General features: G+C 42.9%; 1 protein-coding gene across 2 annotated transcripts in view; it reads right to left on the bottom strand.

Annotated features, from left to right (window-relative positions):
* Positions 1-20,217, bottom strand: part of LOC123754135 (uncharacterized) — an 84,590-nt gene that overhangs the window by 34,002 nt on the left and 30,371 nt on the right. Inside the window, exon 3 of one of the 2 annotated variants that reach the window (XR_011223576.1) lies at positions 1,575-1,715. The exons of the other annotated variant lie outside the window; for it this stretch is intronic. The gene's annotated coding sequence lies outside the window, so the exon portion shown is untranslated. The remainder of the gene's footprint in view (positions 1-1,574; positions 1,716-20,217) is intronic. 2 annotated transcript variants of the gene reach the window in all.

Consider the following 20,217-nt stretch of genomic DNA (forward strand, 5'->3'; position numbering starts at 1 on the left):
AGCTACTGGGGAAGCCTACCAAAGAAGGGTGTTCCCTTGAACAGACAGCTACTGGGGAAGCCTACCAAAGAAGGGTGTTCCCTTGAACAGGCAGCTACTGGGGAAGCCTACCAAAGAAGGGTGTTCCCTTGAACAGGCAGCTACTGGGGAAGCCTACCAAAGAAGGGTGTTCCCTTGAACAGACAGCTACTGGGGAAGCCTACCAAAGAAGGGTGTTCCCTTGAACAGGCAGCTACTGGGGAAGCCTACCAAAGAAGGATGTTCCCTTTCAATACTTGATTTCTGGGAAGGGAAGGGAAGTGAACCTTCTGTATACTGTATCCCCCATGCTTATCTCCCAACAAAGAGTGGCAAACACAAAAGACAGTGGCCCAGGGCAAAAGAATGGCACTTTTGTAGCAAATGCCAAATTAGTCCAACATGGTCAAGATAAGGCCAAGGGAGACTCAACAAGGAACACAAGGCTGACACCTAAATGGACCCGTCACAAGCCCCAAGCCCAGAGAAGATCCAAAAAAACGTAAACTTGTGTACATCAGGAATGCAAGGAGAGATGGCGGGCATGCTGCATTACGCCACACAATAGACGAGCTTGGAGGATGCGTCCTGAGACAAGGAGTAAAGAAGGTATCTTATCTTGAGGTTCTCTTGAGATGATTTCGGAGCTTATCGTACCTGCGGCCCGGTCCTTGACCAGGCCTACTATTTATTACACACCCCCAAGAAGGAGCCTTATCAGCTGTCTAACTCCCAGGTACCTATTTACTGCTAAATGAACAGGTGCATTGGGGTAAAGGAAACTCTGCCCATTTGTTTCTGCCTCTGCCAGGGGATCGAACCCGGAACCTTAGAACTATAAATCCCGAGCGTTGTCCAATCAGCCGCCAGGCCCTCTACTACCATAGAGTAACTCAGGGTAACTACCATAGTTACCCATAGAGTAACACACAGAATGCTGCACCATGAGCATAGCTTTCATCCTGTAACTACACTTAGGTAATTACCACAACCACAGGAAAAAGTAGATGATGCACAACACAAAGAGTCTTAAGCACAAGAGGAATAATGAAAATTATAAAATTGAAACAGAGAAAAAATATGCTCCATTACAAAAGAGTATGTTCCAAAACAAAGAACATATGAAGAACAGATATAAGAGAGCGACTGTAAGAGCAACTGACATGCCTCAACTGGGAACCATACTGAGGAGAAGCAGCCAAAAGCGAGTCCAACATCAGGTTTCAGTCCCAGAGGGAAATGGAGCAAACTATTCCACCACTATTATACAAAAAGAATGAAACATACAGCAATATAATAATTAAGATAAAACAAAAACTCATAAAAAAAAGCTCTTGTAACAAAATTTCAGAGAAAGCCAAAATCGCTTAGCTGAAAGTTAGAAGCCAACTATGGGTTCAGCAGACGCTACAGGCGTTGGACAGGTTGCACTAGGGGAAAGGGTGAGAACACGGACTGGCCAAGACCACAGGTGATCTGAGCTGTCATCTGGTGGTGGTCATGCATTGCAAAGTTAGGGCATTTACTACACACAACCAACCATTTGTCTAGCTTACCTAGGGGGTGTTAAATTTTTTAAAGTAATCGTTTGTTTTGCTGCACCCATACTTCCTGGTGAATTTTTCCAGTTTTATGGTTGGCTACCAATTCCCAGCTTCTCTTGTCTCAATGAGAGCGCCAAATTCTGGCCCTGGCTCCTGCAAGGTGACGGATGGCCTCAGAGGTTAGGCATTTTGGGCCAAAGCTTGGTGCTACAGTACCAAAGTTAAATTCGCGGAGGTACTGAGATGTCCCTCCCAGAAAAACATGTCAATAACAACTTATTTCCATCAGAATCAACTCCCACTCCATCTGTTCTTGCCTGTCCCTTGCTAACTCATTCATATACTGTATCCCATTTTAGGGACAGGATGCCTGTTAGGCTTAAGTCACCTCTAGGCCAACAACTGATTTTCCCAGAATGCAACTCACAGCATTTATATTTACCTGAATTTACCTGAGGGCCACTAACACTATAGTGACCTCGATGAGGACAGGAAGCCAGTGGCTTGTCAAAGGTCCCTCGTTTGTCAATTTGTCAGGATAAATTTTTCAAGCTGGATTTTAAAGTTCAACAGAGTTTTGACATTTATGGTTTTATCAGGTAGGCGGCTCCATGGGTTAATAACCCTGTGGGTGAAAAAGAATCTCCTGTCCTCATTCCTACATTGTGACATGTTGGGCCTGAAACTGTTGCTCCTTGTTTGTGTTACATCTGACCTTTTGAAGAATTTGTATTTATCAACATCCTCCAAATTGTTCAGTATTTTAAAAGTTTTGATAAGATCCGCCCTGTCATGCCTGGTTTGCAGTATTGTTAGCTCTGTGGCCCTCAACTGTTCTTGATATAAGTGTTGACTTAGTTCTGGAATGAATTTTGTTGCTCAGTGTTTAACTTTCTCTACAGAAAGTATGTCTTTCTTATGATGTGTCCATGCTACTTTTCTCCCTACTCACATGCATGCTCAGCTACCTTTTACCTAATATGTAGGTACCCTAATGGCCTTAGTCTGATCATCTGATACATCGCACCTCTGCCATACCATCCGACTTACAGTAGAGCTAACGTGTCCGTCATCTCACCCCATACCCCAACATAGCTGCTATTATTCCATCTATACCAGAAATCTTTCCCACTTTAACCTAACCTATTCATCGTATTTCAAACTTTCACCCCAATCCTCTGTCCCTCTAGCCTACTTCCACTCTCTCCACTGTTTACAGTCATCAAATTCTTCAAATATAGTACAGTGGAATCTCAGGTTACGAGTAATTACCTAAGTGTAATTACCTAAGTGTAGTTACAGGATGAGAGCTACGCTCGTGGTGTCCCGTCTTCCCAGCACTCTTTGTCATATAACGCTTTGAAACTACTGACGGTCTTGGCCTCCACCACCTTCTCACTTAACTTGTTCCAACCGTCTACCACTCTATTTGCGAAGGTGAATTTTCTTATATTTCTTCGGCATCTGTGTTTAGCTAGTTTAAATCTATGACCTCTTGTTCTTGAAATTCCAGGTCTCAGGAAGTCTTCCCTGTCGATTTTATCAATTCCTGTTACTATTTTGTATGTAGTGATCATATCACCTCTTTTTCTTCTGTCTTCTAGTTTTGGCATATTTAATGCTTCTAACCTCTCCTCGTAGCTCTTGCCCTTCAGTTCTGAGAGCCACTTAGTAGCATGTCTTTGCACCTTTTCCAGTTTGTTGATGTGCTTCTTAAGATATGGGCACCACACAACAGCTGCATATTCTAGCTTTGGCCTAACAAAAGTCATGAACAATTTCTTTAGAATATCGCCATCCATGTATTTAAATGCAATTCTGAAGTTAGAAAGCATAGCATAGGCTCCTTGCACAATATTCTTTATGTGGTCCTCAGGTGATAGTTTTCTATCTAGAACCACTCCTAGATCTCTTTCTTTATCAGAATTCTTTAAAGATTTCTCACATAATATATAGGTTGTGTGGGGTCTATGTTCTCCTATTCCACATTCCATAACATGACATTTATTAACATTAAATTCCATTTGCCAAGTGGTGCTCCATATACTTATTTTGTCCAGGTCTTCTTGAAGGGCATGACAGTCATCTAAATTCCTTATCCTTCCTATTATCTTAGCATCATCAGCAAACATGTTCATATAATTCTGTATACCAACAGTGTCCCTGTTTATGAGTTTTTCGGGTTACAAGCTCGATTTGTTCGGCAAATTTGCATCGGGATATGAGCATTGCATCAAGTTACGAGTTTGTACGTACGGGCCGACCTAGCGCGTGGTGGCACTGTGATTGTGCCTCAGTTTACCAGTGCTTTGCGCCCAGTGACTATCCCGCCTGAATTCTTCATAAGAATTTACAGTTTTTTGTCGGATTTTTGGCCATTTGAGCATAAAAGTTGTTATTATATATCTTGCCATGGGTCCCAAGAAAGCCAGTGGTAAGGTTCAAGGCAAGAAATCACATGTGAGAATGACCACGGAGAAAAAACAAGAGATCATTCGTAAGCATGAAAATGGTACTAGTGTTGTTGAACTAGCTAGGCAGTACAACAAATCTTCAGGGGAGGAAGAGGAGGCAGTAGAGAATGTCCCTTCCTCATTAACCCCTTAACTGCTCGGGTTCCAAATATGACACCCCCCCCCTAGTGCACCGGAAAAATTTTTCTGGAAAAAATTCTTTTATTTTTTTAAAGTGTCAAAAACCCTTCCCTCAGTATGAGTATGTAAAAAAAAAATCGAAATTGTACTTACTTTGGCTGCTATGGGGTCCGTAAGTTGGTGCATGACGTCTTCATTCCCCGTATGCCCGTGATGTACTTCCCGGGGCCAGTTGGGCGCCTGGGGCGGGGTATGCGAGTTGCCGCGAATATATTTTTGTTCATTTTTTGTGCACAGTTCCAAATACATTTTATTTATTTTTATGTGCTAATCCTATGTATAATGAACATGTACACTATATTATGGCAGTAAAACATCCGTACTGTCCGAAGACACTGTGTTACATGCATAACACTTGTGTACACATATGTTGCACATATTTACCATGTATCATGCTAATTTATGTATATATACAATCTATTTACAGACTATACACTGTCACACACTATATACATTCACCATCAACACATTCAGAACACCGCGAGTGAGAGCTGTCACGCCCAGCCAGCTCTCCCTCACTCTTCCAACATTGTATTCGCCAACATTGCCCCTCCCATCATACAGTTATTCACACCAATGTTTCATGTTCATTTATGTATATTTACAACATATGTACACACTATACATTGTCACACACTAAATACATACACCATCAACACATTCAGAACACCGCAAGTGTGAGCAGCCACACCCAGCCAGCCCTCCCTTACTCCAACATCTTACTCGCTGACATTGCTCCTCCCACCATACTGTTATTGATTTTATTACACCTTTTACACACGTTATGTATACGTATCTACATGTTCTATTCACCATAACTATGCAAGTAAGCCGGTATTGTGACCAAACAGCACAGTGGCCCCCATACACTGCATGAGAAATCACACAGCAGCCAGCAGACAACGCTACGATTACGACGCCACTCCCTCACCAAAATAGCTCCTCTCAACATACTCCTGTTGCTATTATTACACTATATACACACAGACTGTATATACCCATGTACATGTGTGTTCCCCATAGGGAACCACTAAGCTAGTATGGTGAGCAAAACAAGAGTGGCTGCCACACACAGTGAGGCTACCTCAATTCTCTCCCTTCCTCCCTCCCTCACCAAAATTTCTCCTTTCACAATACTACGCACAATGCTAATTAGAACCACAATCCTGGTCACTAATTCATGTAAATGAATAACTGACCACACGTTTATTTTGAAAAGGAACGTAAGAAGTCGTTTGAAGATTCCTAGATGGACGAAATAATGCTGTGGTGCTGTGGCTAGCGCTGTGAACATCGTGAACAACATTGAATCACTGATATTTGAACATTGTACCCAGTCATTATTACACTCAGGCTCTTCTATAATACTATCATGGCTAAATAATACAAGTTATATATATATTTTGACATTATTAGGCGATGCTGTGGTCACACGCTGAACAGCAGTACTGTGAGCTCATGCTGCGAGCGCCAGCCTTGGTTGCTAGACGTTGATTATGCTTTAAGATATCATCTAGAAGAAAATGGGGACATTGAAACAGTTGATAAACTCGATTTAAGGAGAGGACACTATGGGGAACTTCGAAATTTTTTTAATGAGTGTAATTGGACAGAATTGTTGCTAGGCAGGGAAGTAAATGAAATGTATGCCAAATTTTTACAAATATACGAGGAAGGCACACAAACATTCATACCAAAACAGAGATGCAGAGCCAGAAAACAGGATTGGTTCAACAGAAATTGTGAGAGGGCAAGAGACCAAAAGACACAAAAATGGAATCAGTATAGGAAGAGGCCAAACCCCCAAACATACCAGCGATACAAAGATGCGAGAAACAACTATACAGCAGTAAGGAGAGAGGCAGAAAGAAATTTTGAAAAAGGGATAGCGGATAAATGTAAAACAGAACCGGGCCTATTCTACAAATTCATAAACAACAAATTGCAGGTAAAGGATAATATCCAGAGGTTGAAAATGGGAAACAGATTCACGGAAAATGAAAAGGAAATGTGTGAAACATTAAATGAAAAGTTCCAAAGTGTGTTTGTACAAAATGAAATCTTCAGAGAACCAGACAATAAGAATTCCAGAGAACAACATTGAGCGGATAGAGGTGTCTAGAGATGAAGTGGAAAATATGCTAAAGGAGCTCAGTAAGAACAAAGCAGCTGGCCCAGATGGCGTTTCACCATGGGTTCTGAGAGAATGTGCATCTGAGCTCAGCATTCCACTTCACCTGATCTTTCAGGCATCCCTGTGTACAGGAATCGTAGCAGACGTGTGGAAACAGGCTAACATAGTTCCAATCTACAAAAGTGGCAGCAGGGAAGACCCCCTCAATTATAGACCTGTATCATTGACAAGTGTAATAGTGAAAGTATTGGAAAAACTAATCAAAACTAAATGGGTAGAACACCTGGAGAGAAATGATATAATATCAGACAGACAGTATGGTTTTCGATCTGGAAGATCCTGTGTATCGAATTTACTCAGTTTCTATGATCGAGCCACAGAGATATTACAGGAAAAAGATGGTTGGGTTGACTGCATCTATCTGGACCTAAAAAAAGGCTTCTGACAGAGTTCCACATAAGAGGTTGTTCTGGAAACTGGAAAATATTGGAGGGGTGACAGGTAAGCTTCTAACATGGATGAAAAATTTTCTGACTGATAGAAAAATGAGGGCAGTAATCAGAGGCAATGTATCAGAATGGAGAAATGTCACAAGTGGAGTACCACAGGGTTCAGTTCTTGCACCAGTGATGTTTATTGTCTACATAAATGATCTACCAGTTGGTATACAGAATATGAACATGTTTGCTGATGATGCTAAGATAATAGGAAGGATAAGAAATTTAGATGATTGTCATGCCCTTCAAGAAGACCTGGACAAAATAAGTATATGGAGCACCACTTGGCAAATGGAATTTAATGTTAATAAATGTCATGTTATATAATGTGGAATAGGAGAACATAGACCCCACACAACCTATATATTATGTGAGAAATCTTAAAAGAATTCTGATAAAGAAAGAGATGTAGGGGTGGTTCTAGATAGAAAACTATCACCTGATGACCACATAAAGAATATTGTGCAAGGAGCCTATGCTATGCTTTCTAACTTCAGAATTACATTTAAATACATGGATGGCGATATACTAAAGAAATTGTTCATGACTTTTGTTAGGCCAAAGCTAGAATATGCAGCGGTTGTGTGGTGCCCATATCTCAAGAAGCACATCAACAAACTGGAAAAGGTGCAAAGACATGCTACTAAGTGGCTCCCAGAACTGAAGGGCAAGAGCTACGAAGAGAGGTGAGAGGCATTAAATATGCCAAAACTAGAAGACAGAAGAAAAAGAGGTGATATGATCACTACGTACAAAATATTAACAGGAATTGATAAAATCGACAGGGAAGATTTCCTGAGACCTGGACCTTCAAGAATAAGAGGTCATAGATTTAAACTAGCTAAACACAGATGCCGAAGAAATATAAGAAAATTCACCTTCGCAAATAGAGTGGTAGACGGTTGGAACAAGTTAACACTTTCGCGCTATCTGGACACGCCGGCGCGTCCGGTTTCGTCTAACGTAAACGCATAGTGGACATAAAGTTATGTCTTCTTTTAAAATATTTGTATAAAATTCAATTTTAATCCGATTTCATTGGGGTTTGTTTCAAACGACGCGCCATGAAGTTCTCTTTCTCACCACTAGGCCGCCTTGCGCGTCGGCCTACCTGGTCACGTGACGGGCTCATTGTTTTCGTGTCACGTGTTGTGAGTCGATCACGCTCCCCTCGCGCGCCAAGCTCGAGCATTTTTACCCGTTTCCGTGTGGATTATACCCAATTACTTCATCAAAAATGGATCAAGGTCAAGGCCCAAGCACTTCTACAAGCACTCAAGAAACATTGAGAGAACTTGGGGTGTACACATGTGGCACAATTAGAATGCTACGTGGCGCCCCAAAGGTATTGCAAGCTCTAGCCAAGGGTAAACTTCCACTGGATACCACAGTATACCGCCGCAAAGATAATACCTTCATTCTCCTCTGGAAAGACAAGCGAGTGGTTTCAATCATTACCAACATCCACAATGCAGACACTCAGCGAGTTCAGCGAAGGAAGCGAATTCGCAACCGAGACGGAACAAGTGGAATACAACAGGTAACAGTGAACAAACCGACTGCAATTTGCGAGTACAATAAGTTCATGAAAGGTGTGGACCACTTCGATCAAATGGTTAAATATTACCATTTTACCAGGAAAACTCACAAGTGGACCAAAAAGATTACCTTTTATTTCCTGCAAATGGCATTGCATAATGCCTGTTTTGTACAAATACAACACAACTGATCGAAAAAAGCTAACATTGCTACAGTTCCACGAAGTGGCAATCTGGGCCCTATTGCACTGGGACACAGAGGAGTGGCCTAAAACAACATCATCATCTCAACACTTGCGGCACGCTCCAGACATAAATGATGACACAGCTCCTGCCAATGCTGACGCCATGCCAACTCCCGGACCATCTGGTGCGAGGCGGCCTTTGTTCACTACACCACCTCAAGATGAAGCAGACAACGAATCTGAACCCGACATGTCTGCCACACTGCCAGTTGACGAAACTGTTTTGTCAGATGAATCTGACTCTCCTGCAACTCCTGTTACACCTCCAGCGAGAGGACCTGGCCGCCCTATTGTTGATTCAGAAAATCGCATGAACTACAAACTGAAACATGAAATTTACAGACTGCCCAAACGTCTCAAGTGTCATGCATGCGCACGGTCCGGTAAAAGGAAGGACACGAACTATGGATGCAAGACCTGTGGTGTTGCACTCTGTGTTGTTCCCTGCTACACCAATTACCACCAGAAACAGGTGTATTGGGTGGTGAAGAAGTAACCACCCACAACAGCTTCACTCCACCTACAAACCATCTGTTGAGCAACTTCAGGAATGAAGAACCTGAAAAAGGTGGAGTGAAGAACAAATGCTCAACTTACTGTTCCACAACCAGCCTTCCCTTGGTAAGTACACCTATTTGGTCCAAGTTTGTGTAGTATAATTTAGCTCATAGAACATTCTATTGCAAAAACATTGCCACAAAAATGAATGACATACATACAATAATAATATCAGAACAGTGAAATAAGTATAAACTTTCAAAGCAACGTTTCGCACGTGTGTCGTCCGGTCACCGTTACCGGGTAACAGTGCGCCCACTTCCCACACTCTTGCGGGTGGGCCGGGACCATTATTCTACGATTATATTCATATCACCGTGTTGGGAATTTTATTGGGAGTCCATTGATACCAAAATTAAGGCTGTAGGACAATTGTAGAGGTGATAATAATCCCAAGAGTAAAAACATTTTGTTGCTGTTGAGCGCTCACGGCGACTCATCTTCGTAGTTATTTATTTCATGCTGGTATCTCTATAGCTTTCGTGACTTTTTTTACTGATGTTCTTCTAGAGAATTTTATTGCGAACACGTTGGTACCAAAATGAAATACGTAGCATGAAAACTAAGGTCAGAAAAGTAAAAAGAGTATACACATTTTTGTTTTTACGCTTAAGCGATAAAAACGCCGCGCGCACATACGGTTGGCTGAGTGACCTTCGGCGAGCGCGCAAAAGTGTTAAGTGAGAAGGTGGTGGAGGCCAAGACCGTCAGTAGTTTCAAAGCGTTATATGACAAAGAGTGCTGGGAAGACGGGACACCACGAGCGTAGCTCTCATCCTGTAACTACACTTAGGTAATTACATAGATAAATTGTTTTACAGTAAACTATACTGCCAAACTATATTCTACAAAAATGAACATGAAGATCATATGCTATTCTGGAACCATAATAACACCAAATAAACATTTGGTGATGTTTTATATTTTTAACCCGATTTAAAAATCTGAAATTTTCATTTTTTTCTCATGTCACATTAGTGATCATTTAGAAAAAGTTGGAGCATTTGCCATGTAGATTATGCACAAAAAAAAATTAAGGCATTTGAGGAAGTTTGAGAAACTTGTTTCCCATCCCCTTTAGTTTAATATTATAACTCAATAATACGAATCAAACAAATCCTTCTCTTCTACTTTAAACCCCGAGCATGTTAAGGGTTAAACCAGAAATATAGAACATGTGTTATTACAAACATCTTAAACATGAGTTGTGTCCAGACCACGGTTGTGTGCGGTCGCAAGGTTGGCGCTCTTGGCGTCTGCTGATTGGTGGGAGGTGGAGTATTGCCCCACACTCTTCGTTTTTGCACGTGGTGATACAGGATATTGTGAATTTGTTCTCGATTATTGACAGCGTCGAAGAAATGGCTGAGGCGGTATGCCTAAGTGGTAGGGAGGACAGACAAGATGATAACAGACCGTTTGAAGTAGTAGTGAACAGAAAGAAACGGAGAAATAATAACAGACAGCGAGACAGTGAGAGTGACGATGAAATTACAAAGAGACCAAAGAATGAGACCCTACTCAGCAAGACTCAAGACAAGCAATTTACTAGAAGGAAGAGGCTGTTGTTCCCTACAACATGCCAATTGAATTTCCACCAAAAGCTAGAGTGGACGGTACGTCTAGCTAAACAATGCTTGGAATACGAACCACTCTTCAAGGAGGGTCTTCACCAGCCCTACATAACAGTTGGGACTGAACAGGCCGTGGAACGCCTCACGACGGTTGGTTTTGATAATGTAGTGATGGTTCCTCCAGAAGAAGGTATGTTGCACACAAAGATCATAGTTTTCAAATTTCCAACTTATTTAGATCCTGACTGTCTTCTTCTTAACAATGATAATGTTGTCTGGGCGAAGAGGAACAGTGTTCGTGGTGACAAACAAAGCCAGGTTGTTGCCTTGATAAAGGGTGAGGCGCCGGAGAAAATTTTTGTGCAAGGACTAGGCTATAGGAACGTTGCAAAATACGTTGAGGAGCCCATACTGTGCATGAAGTGTTCACGTTATGGACATATGGCATGGAAATGCCAGTTTGACCCCAGGTGTCGGTATTGTGGGAAAAAACACAACTCGCGAGAGTGTAGAGTCAAGATTGAAAGAAATGAAAAAATCGTCCCATTTTGTTGCAACTGTCGAGGCAGCCACAATGCTGGTTCCTCTCTATGCCCCATGAAGCCTCATCTGAAAGAGACTAGAACGGGTCCTACAAGCAGGATAGATGTATCCTCGCAGCAAGGAAAGATTGTACTCAAGATAACTCAAGATTGTGCAAGAGGAACATGGAGGAAACAATTGGAAGCCAACGACAACCCCTATGATCAATGTGTGGGAAAAAGGGACGGAGAAAGTAAAGGCGAGCTTAGGGAAAGTACATCATGCAGTGGAAAAACTGAAACCTTGTGACGACAAGGTTCAGGACAATATGGTCACCTCTGAGGTTGGTAATCAAATTTTGGAGTATCTAAAAAAACTAGATCAGAGGATTGAGGCATTGGAAAAATTGGCTATGGAAGGTAGACGGGGTGAAGATGGTGGTGAAACAGGACGTGTAATTGAAAGTAAAACGGGATGTGAAATGGAAAGTGAAACGTGCGTAGAAGAAAGTAATGATGTGCATGAGGTAACGATGATAGAGGATAGTCAGGAGAATACACTTTCTAGTAGTGTTAGCGGTGTTCAACCTCCTGTTGTGACAAATGGTGAAAGAACGGTTAAAGTAAAACGAGTTACAGAAATAACAAAGAAAATAGATATGAATAATATTACCTTCGATGTTAGTAGTAGTTGTGAAAGTGAGGAGAAAGAAAAAATGTTACGGTGTTGGAAGGAAGTTTCTAAGGTACTCTCGTATCTCATGGAATGTGACGGACAGGGCAAAGGTAGTTTTATTATTAATCATGGATGAAAGTAAATTGAGAATATTATCTTGGAACATTAATGGATTAAAAACTAGAGCGGTGGATGTACACTATTATACTCTTAGAGAGAATATTGACATAGTAGCACTCCAGGAAACTGGGGATAGGGATGGTAGCAGTCTGAGGCTAAATGGCTATAGAGGCTTTCACTTATATGCTGATGGAGGAACTAGGGGGGTCTCATGTTATGTCAAAAGTACCATACCTGCCGAGATAACTGGAATCCCTCAGAGATATAGAGGTATTGAAAGTATTAGCTTGCGGATACAATTAAAGGACCGAGAGTTAAATTTCATTAATCTATACATCTCTGATAGCTCCCTTGATTTAAGATACTTGCCAGATTCCTTCTTTTCTGAAGATACACTTGTGGTAGGGGATTTTAATGCCAGACATCCAGCTTTAGGATCAAGGGGGTAAAGCAAATAGGAATGGTTGCAGATGGTACCAGTTTTTGCAGGAACATGAAGATGTTCAACTGCTGGGCGAGCCCTCTCCTACTCATTTGAGGGGAGGGAGATTAGATTATGCTTGTTTAATAAATGCTGAGGGCATAGAGGGGAATTGTCTTACTGTGGATGAAATGCTAAGTGATCATTTTGCATTACAAATACAGCTTAAACTAGATAAAAAGCATGCCTGCCTTCAGAGGAAAAGGTTAAAGTTTAATGAGGGAGAATTAAGGGGTCTTGTTGGCCATATTAAGTCTTGGTATGATACTTATAAGCCAGTTTCGGCAGAAGCATTTTATGAAGATTTAATTAAGGAGGTAGATGTATTTAATGCAACATTGAACCGGAAACCATCTAGTATAAAAAGGCATCCCCCCAGAAAAGAAAATTATACACATGACAAGATGCATAAGGGGTGGACATTAACAATGAGGAGAGCTCACAGGGATTGGAATAGGAATGGTAGGACTGAGGAAGGGAAGAATGCTTTACTGGCAGTTGCTAGGCTGTGTGGGGAGAAGAGAAAGGAAATTAGGAGCAAGTATTGGCAGGAATTTGCAGAGAAAGTTGGGAGTAACAGAAACTTGAAGAAAATCTGGCAAGACGTAAATAAAATAAGGGGTAAAAAGCATAATTTTGTTGCACATCCAGACCTGCAAGGAATTGCAAATGGGCTCATAAATAAATGAGCAGAAGCTGCCAAACTTAGTTCATTACCCGCTGTAACGAGAGAGTCATTAGATTCTTGGAAAGTTCTAAGAAAGGATTTTATACTTATAGCAGGTAACAGTGGTGATGTCACTTGCACAGGTATTACCAGAGAAGAACTAATAACGGCGATTAAAGTTGGGAAATCTACCGCCCCTGGGGAGGATGGAGTAACTTATGAAATACTTAATGAACTTGCCATTATGACGAAAAGCCCACTTTTAGACCTCTTTAATATTAGTTATAAAGAGGGCAGTATTCCCAGTAAATGGAAAAAAGCTATGACCATCCCTATCCCTAAAGCCAATGGAGAGTATAGACCTGTGTCTTTAACCTCGTGTTTTTGTAAAATGATGGAGAGGATCATTTTAAATAGACTTTTATATATAATAGGTGATCAGCTGTCTAGTAATTTGTTCGGGTTCCTCAAAGGAAAAAGTACCTCTGATTGTATTATTAAATGTCTAGCTAATGAAAATGATTATTATAGAATTTTCATTGATTTACAAGGAGCTTTTGATAAAGCCAACAAAGAGGTTATTTTATATGAATTAGCTAGTCTTGGTGTTAAAGGGAGATTATTGCGCTGGATAGGGGATTATCTTTATGAAAGGAAGGCTCAGGTGTGGTATCAAGGTTGTATGTCAGGTGTGAGGTCTTTTGAACTCGGCACACCTCAGGGAGGAGTGTCGAGTCCCACCCTGTTTAATGTACTAATGAATAAGATAGCATCTGAGAGATACTCAAATGGGGTAACTCCAATCATATATGCCGATGATATTTTGTTTCAGGGCAAAGATATTTCAAAGGTTCAAACAGTGTTGGACAATTTCGGAAACCTGTGTCACCATATGGGACTGGTGGTTAATGAAAACAAAACTAAGTTTGAATGTAGAAGTCGGAGGCCCATTATATTGAAAATAAATGGTAAAAATATAAAGAGAGTTAATATATATAAATATTTAGGCATATACATTGGATATACCCATGAGAGTTTGGAAGCTGAGATGAACAGACTGTTGGGTCAATGTCGGAAGAGATTACAACCTCTGAAGGCCTTGGCATGCTGTGGAAAGGGAGTGGGAGTCCCTGTGCTACGAATGATATACTTGAGTACTGTAAGACCTCTTATTGATTATGCTGCACCTGTCATTTCTTGTTTTGGTAAAGGTAGATGGGCAAGTTTGAGAAGGCACAAAATGAAGCCATGAGAATTATCTTAGGATGCCCAAGAAATGCTATGATTGAGATAATGAGGATGGAGTTGAATCTGCAGAGTATTGGGGATAGAATTGAAGAGACAAATGTAGCCTCTGCCATTAGATTAATGAGAGGTGGGGAAGCTAATGAATTAATCCTCTCGGTTCAAAAGGTGGGAAGTAGTGAACAGTGTATGATGAAGAAGAGAGTATATATGAATAAATTATGTTATAATGTTATAAAGTATGATGTTATTACAGAGTGTATTACTGTGCCCAAGAGAAAATTTACACCACCATGGGAGGATTGTAATGTAGATGTAATAATTACTCCCTTGCATAAGAAAAAAAGTATGTATGAAATAGGAGAGCTGAGGGCAACATATGATTGTATAATTAGAAAACTGCCTACAGAAAACACTCTACATGTATATTGTGATGGGTCAGTAGCTAGGGATGGGAAGGCAGGATGTGGAGTCTTGATCAGGGAGTACACTGACATCGGCACTGTAGATACTGTTATTGGACGTCGCTTAACTGACAATGTCTCTTCAACGCAGGCTGAACTCCAAGGTGTATTAGCAGGATTACAGGAAGTAGTCAAATGTGGTAAAAATGCTTGCTTCTTTATTGACAGCAGAGGAGCGTTAGAGTCTTTAAATAGCAGACGCCCAGTATATCAGAATATTGTGATAGAGTGTAGAGAGAATGTTAAGAGACTAGAAAAAACTGGGTATAAAGTAAGATTCATGTGGATCCCTTCACATGTGGGAATACTGTTGAATGAGGTAGTTGATGACATAGCGAAGAGAGCCACTGAAAAAACTCTTGTTGATGTTGTATGTCAGTTAACCTTGAAACAAATAAAAACAAGAATCAAGATGATCCAAGAGGGTGAAGAAATGATAAAGAGAATGGCAATGGTGGACAGTAGTAACACACTTAAGAATTATTCAATAATAAATACAAATTCGTCCTTCACTTATGGTAAAGGAAAGTCTACTTGGAAGGATTCAATTTACATGAGATTAAGATTAGGATACAAATATATCTGGCAATACGGTGTTGATGTCAGTGAAAAAGATAAGGAGTGTAAATTATGTAGTATGCCGCACGCCCACACCTTAGAACATTATGTATTAGAGTGTCAACTTATTGAAAACTATAGAAATAAGGAAATAAATAGTGTACCACATCAAATTGTTTGGATGTGTGATAATGGTATGATAGACAGTATACTTAGGAGCTACAAGAATTTTGCCCTGAGAGTGTAACAATTATATGCTGTACTTACTATATTAACCTGCAATGTTAAATGGGATTCTTGTAATGTTATTTGTCTATTTGTACTCACTGAATTTGTGCGCCCCTTGAGGGACTTGAAGTAGAGGGGGGTAGAAATAGCCTAAGCTACTCTATCCCTTTGAGATGTATTTATTGCTTATCTCAATAAACATACTTGAACTTGAACTTGAATCTTAAACATGATAGTAAACACTTTTGGGGCTGGTACCATATTTTTGTATTGGCAGACTCAAATGAACAGGGTACATGCATTACATTTATTAACACAGGGAATGGAACATAATATAATGGTAAATAACCTTTCACTCACCAGATTGAAGATTGTGCTCCAGAAGTCTGATTTTGGGTCCCCAGTAGTACAGTTAGTTCGGTCTCAACTCACAATTGGGAATTCTAGGTTCGAATCTCGGGTGGGACAGAAATGATTGGGCAAGTTGCTTACTGTACCACCTAATGCCCTAGTAGTAAATAGGTACCCAGGAGTTAATCAGCTTGTTGTGGGGCTACATCCTGAGGAGAAGGGTTAGTAAATCAACCTGGGGTGGGGGGGTAGGGACCTCTCGATATCAGTCCAACATGTACTGTATATATAAACTGGGTGCCTGTGAGGTGGGCACCTCACGAGCATACACTACACACCCTCTGTGTGTGAAGTCTAGCTCCTTCTCTGTCCTCGTAGGGTGCAGGGACACTACCTCCCCACAGAAATACATGGGAAACCTTTACACACACACACAAGGAATAAATGTAAGCTCAATTTAACATACTGAGCTTGCAACACTTACAAAATTAAACATAAAATTTTACAAAACTAAAGCAAGCTGGTATTTTAACCAAGATACCATGTAGATTAATGATTCTATCTTGGTTATCTTGAGATGATTTCGGGGCTTAGCATCCCCCCAGCCCGGTCCTCGACCAGGCCTCCTATTTGTTACACATCCCCAGGAAGCAGCCTGTAACATCTGTTTAACTCCCGGGTACCTATTTACCTCTAGGTGAACAGGTGCATTAGGGTGAAAGAAACTATGCCCATTTGTTATTACCTCCGCCGGGGATCAAACCCGGAACCTTAGAACTGCGAATCCAGAGTGCTGTCCACTCAGCCATCAAGGCCCCTCGACTGCTAATGATAACAAAAGCTAGACTATATATATACACCAATCAAACAACCAAAAGTTAGTCATTTAAATACAGTACAACCTTGAGTGACGATCGCCTCAAATGGCGAGCATTTTGGGTAACGATCGCCCAGATCACCGACAATTTGTCTTGTATGGCGACCGTTCGTTTGAATAATGACAACACCACATGGTGGGGTCGCGCTGCTTCTCGCACATTCTCGGACGCCTCCGACAAAGCAAATAAATTATGTTGTTTTTGTTTAAAGATGCTAATGATGCTAGGATATAAAGGGGTGCCTGCTGAGATTTTACAAAGCAATGACTTTTTTGTAGAAAAGAGAAATGAAAGTTTTTGAAATACAACAAATGTCAAAAAGTTCGTTTGGTGTTCGGCAAGTAGGCTGCTCCATGTTTCTTAAATAAAAAAACAGTTGAAACAATTTGAAAAATGGAGAAATGCCATAAAGGTTCATTCAGTATTTGTCGGGTAGGCTGCTCCATTATTAAGACGTAAATGGAAAATACAAAACAAATGGAACATATTTGAAACAAAGAAAGATCATGAACAAATCACCAAGGGCCGTGACAAGGATTCGAACCTGCGTCCCAGACACTCGGACGCAGGTTCGAATCCTCGCCATGGCCCTTGTGGATTTGTTCATTTGATCCATCACGTTAGTGAGATTTCTGTGTGTATAGAAAGATCATCATAAAGGAGCAGCCTACCCGACAAACACTGAACGAACCTTTATGGCATTTCTCCGTTTTTCAAATTGTTTCAACTGTTTTTTTATTTTTCGTTTTTTTTTTTTTATTTTATTTTTTAGGAAACATGGAGCAGCCTACCTGCTGAACACCGAACGAACCTTTTTGACATTTGTTCTGTTTCAAAAAACCAGCGTTGAATGTAATGAAACACCATTTTCTGGGTGAGACCCGGAGGCTCCCCGGAGCTTTACTGGCTGATATGCTAATGTCAGACTTTGGCATCAGTCATGTGTATGAAGTGCTAGGGCCTACCGGGGACCACGGCCAGAACCTGGCCCCCTCAGAGAGGCAAGGGAAGCAATGGCCTATAGAAACCCCGTGTGGTAGGAAGCATTCTATGTCTGCCATCGACCGGGTCAAGCATCCAGAAAGGTAAGCATTCCAAAACAAACCCCTATTCTGGTGAAAATTGCTACCTAAAGCCGAATTAGTGGATAGAACTCTTCAACAGAAAACAAGGAAACTAGTATGACGTCATACGTCACCGCGCCGCTGTCTGCGCAGCTCCCCCCTCCCCGGGAGGGGGAAGGGGGAGCCCCAGACCTCCCACGCCGGCTATCCACCCATCAGTTCTGAGGTTCTGAGGAAACCGCCGACCGGAGGGAGGGAGGGTTGCTGGGGAGCCTCTGGGTCTCACCCAGAAAATGGCGTTTCATTACATTCAACGCTGGTTTTCTAGGGGGAGCCCCGTCGGCTCCCCGGAGCTAACTACCCACAGAGGAAGGTCAAAAGGGACAGAACCGGGAGGCGGACACCCCCACCCCCCCCACGGAAGCGAGACAACCAGCAGCAAACGCCAACCCAAGGCGCCACAGCCCCGAAAAGTCCCGGGAACAACACGAGAACAACGAGCAGCAAGGCCCCTGCACGAACACCAAAAATCCATGCCCGAAAGACCGCAAGGCCACGTCGCCCAGACGGCAGCGAGAGCAGCGAAGCCACGAACGCCACTGGCATGAGGGAAGAACACAGGCAGCTTAGCCGCAAGAACACGGCTGACCACCTGGGACACCATCACCCGCGAACCGGGAAGAACAGAACCGGATCAACGCAAAACGCGCTCCGGACCCAAACGCCGTGGCACGCAAACAGCGGAGGGCCGCCACTGAACACAAAACACAACACACCCCCGGCCCGACCAACGAAGCACCAACAAACCCTGGACCCCTCCGGAACGCAGCAGCCCCATCCCGCGCCAGAAAAGATGGAGACTGCTGCCACCGAACAACCAAAACGCTAAAACCGAAGGAGCAAGAAAACTCAGCGACTCGACCCCCAGAGGCAAAGGCCAAAAGGAAAGAGCCGACGAAAAAACACACCGGAACCGAAGGGGCACTACCAACCGAGGAGAAGACAGAGCACGCTGACCAGAGACCAGGATGGTGCAAGCGGCGCACGAACAGGCCGGAGATGAAACGACGCACAAGACAGCTTACTAACGGTGCAGAAGCAACACCAAGACCGAAAGCAAGCTGAAGCGGCTCCGCCAGCGCCGCATGAAAAGAGGCGACAGTATGTGGCAAGACGACGGCCCCCAACCCCCACCAGAAAACCAAGCCGAGAGTAAACCAAGCTAACAAGAGTAACCACCTAAGAAGGGACAGGAAAAGGAAGGACCGCCAAAATACCCCATACTGCCGCCAAGAGAAGCACGCAGGTGGGACACCTACCACGAAGCCACCCGACCACCAACCGGAGGCGAGACCGCGAGGCAGAACATAAGCAGCCCCGACAAGGCCCCTTCGAGCCCAGGAAAAGGCGGAGCCGCGGGAAGATCTTGGGCACGACCACCGAAACCCAGGCGGCACAAGGAGATGGAACGTCTGCCGAACGGAAAAACTCCCCAAAGCATGCAAGCCCGCCAGGAGTTCAGAAACGACGGGTCCGACGCGAGACATCGCAAGACCCCCCAAATAAAAACAACAACCGGCAGGGCAAGCTAGGAAACCAAAGAAGGCGGAAGGGTCGCCACCAGAACAGTACCCGAACCAAGGGGTACGAACAACTGCAATAGACCGAGACAAAGAAGCACATCACAGGACACAGGCTGAAAAACGCCCAAGAACACACGCAGAACACCCCTGCTGCAGAGGAGGCAGGAAGAAAGAGCAGAAGCACAAAAACCCCAGGAAAACAACCAGGGGTGGACAATCAGGCAGGGACAGAAAACCCCCACGCGATCCCCAGGCACAAAACAGCAGCAAAGTGCCACACCACAACCGGACACAGGAACAAGGACACGCCACCGTGAAACACGGCACCAATGCACACGTGCAGCAGCAGCAACAGGCACCACCCCAACATGCAACATGTAAATAGCAACTCCCTTTTGCAAAGGCAGAGAAACAGAGCAGGCAGACCCCAGACAGGGCCAATAGAGACACAACAAAACCCAGCAGGCCCAGAAACCTGCACCAGGCGACCGACGGCGGAGAAACCCCGGTCGAACCCTGCTGGATGGGGTACTGGGAGCTCTTTTACACCCCAAGCCAGGCCCAAGGCAAGGCTAGACCGGCCAGAGGGTGGCCCACCAGGCAGCTGCTAGAAGCAGCC

The sequence above is a fragment of the Procambarus clarkii genome, chromosome 6 (assembly GCF_040958095.1).
Source record: "Procambarus clarkii isolate CNS0578487 chromosome 6, FALCON_Pclarkii_2.0, whole genome shotgun sequence".
Taxonomy (NCBI): domain Eukaryota; kingdom Metazoa; phylum Arthropoda; class Malacostraca; order Decapoda; family Cambaridae; genus Procambarus; species Procambarus clarkii.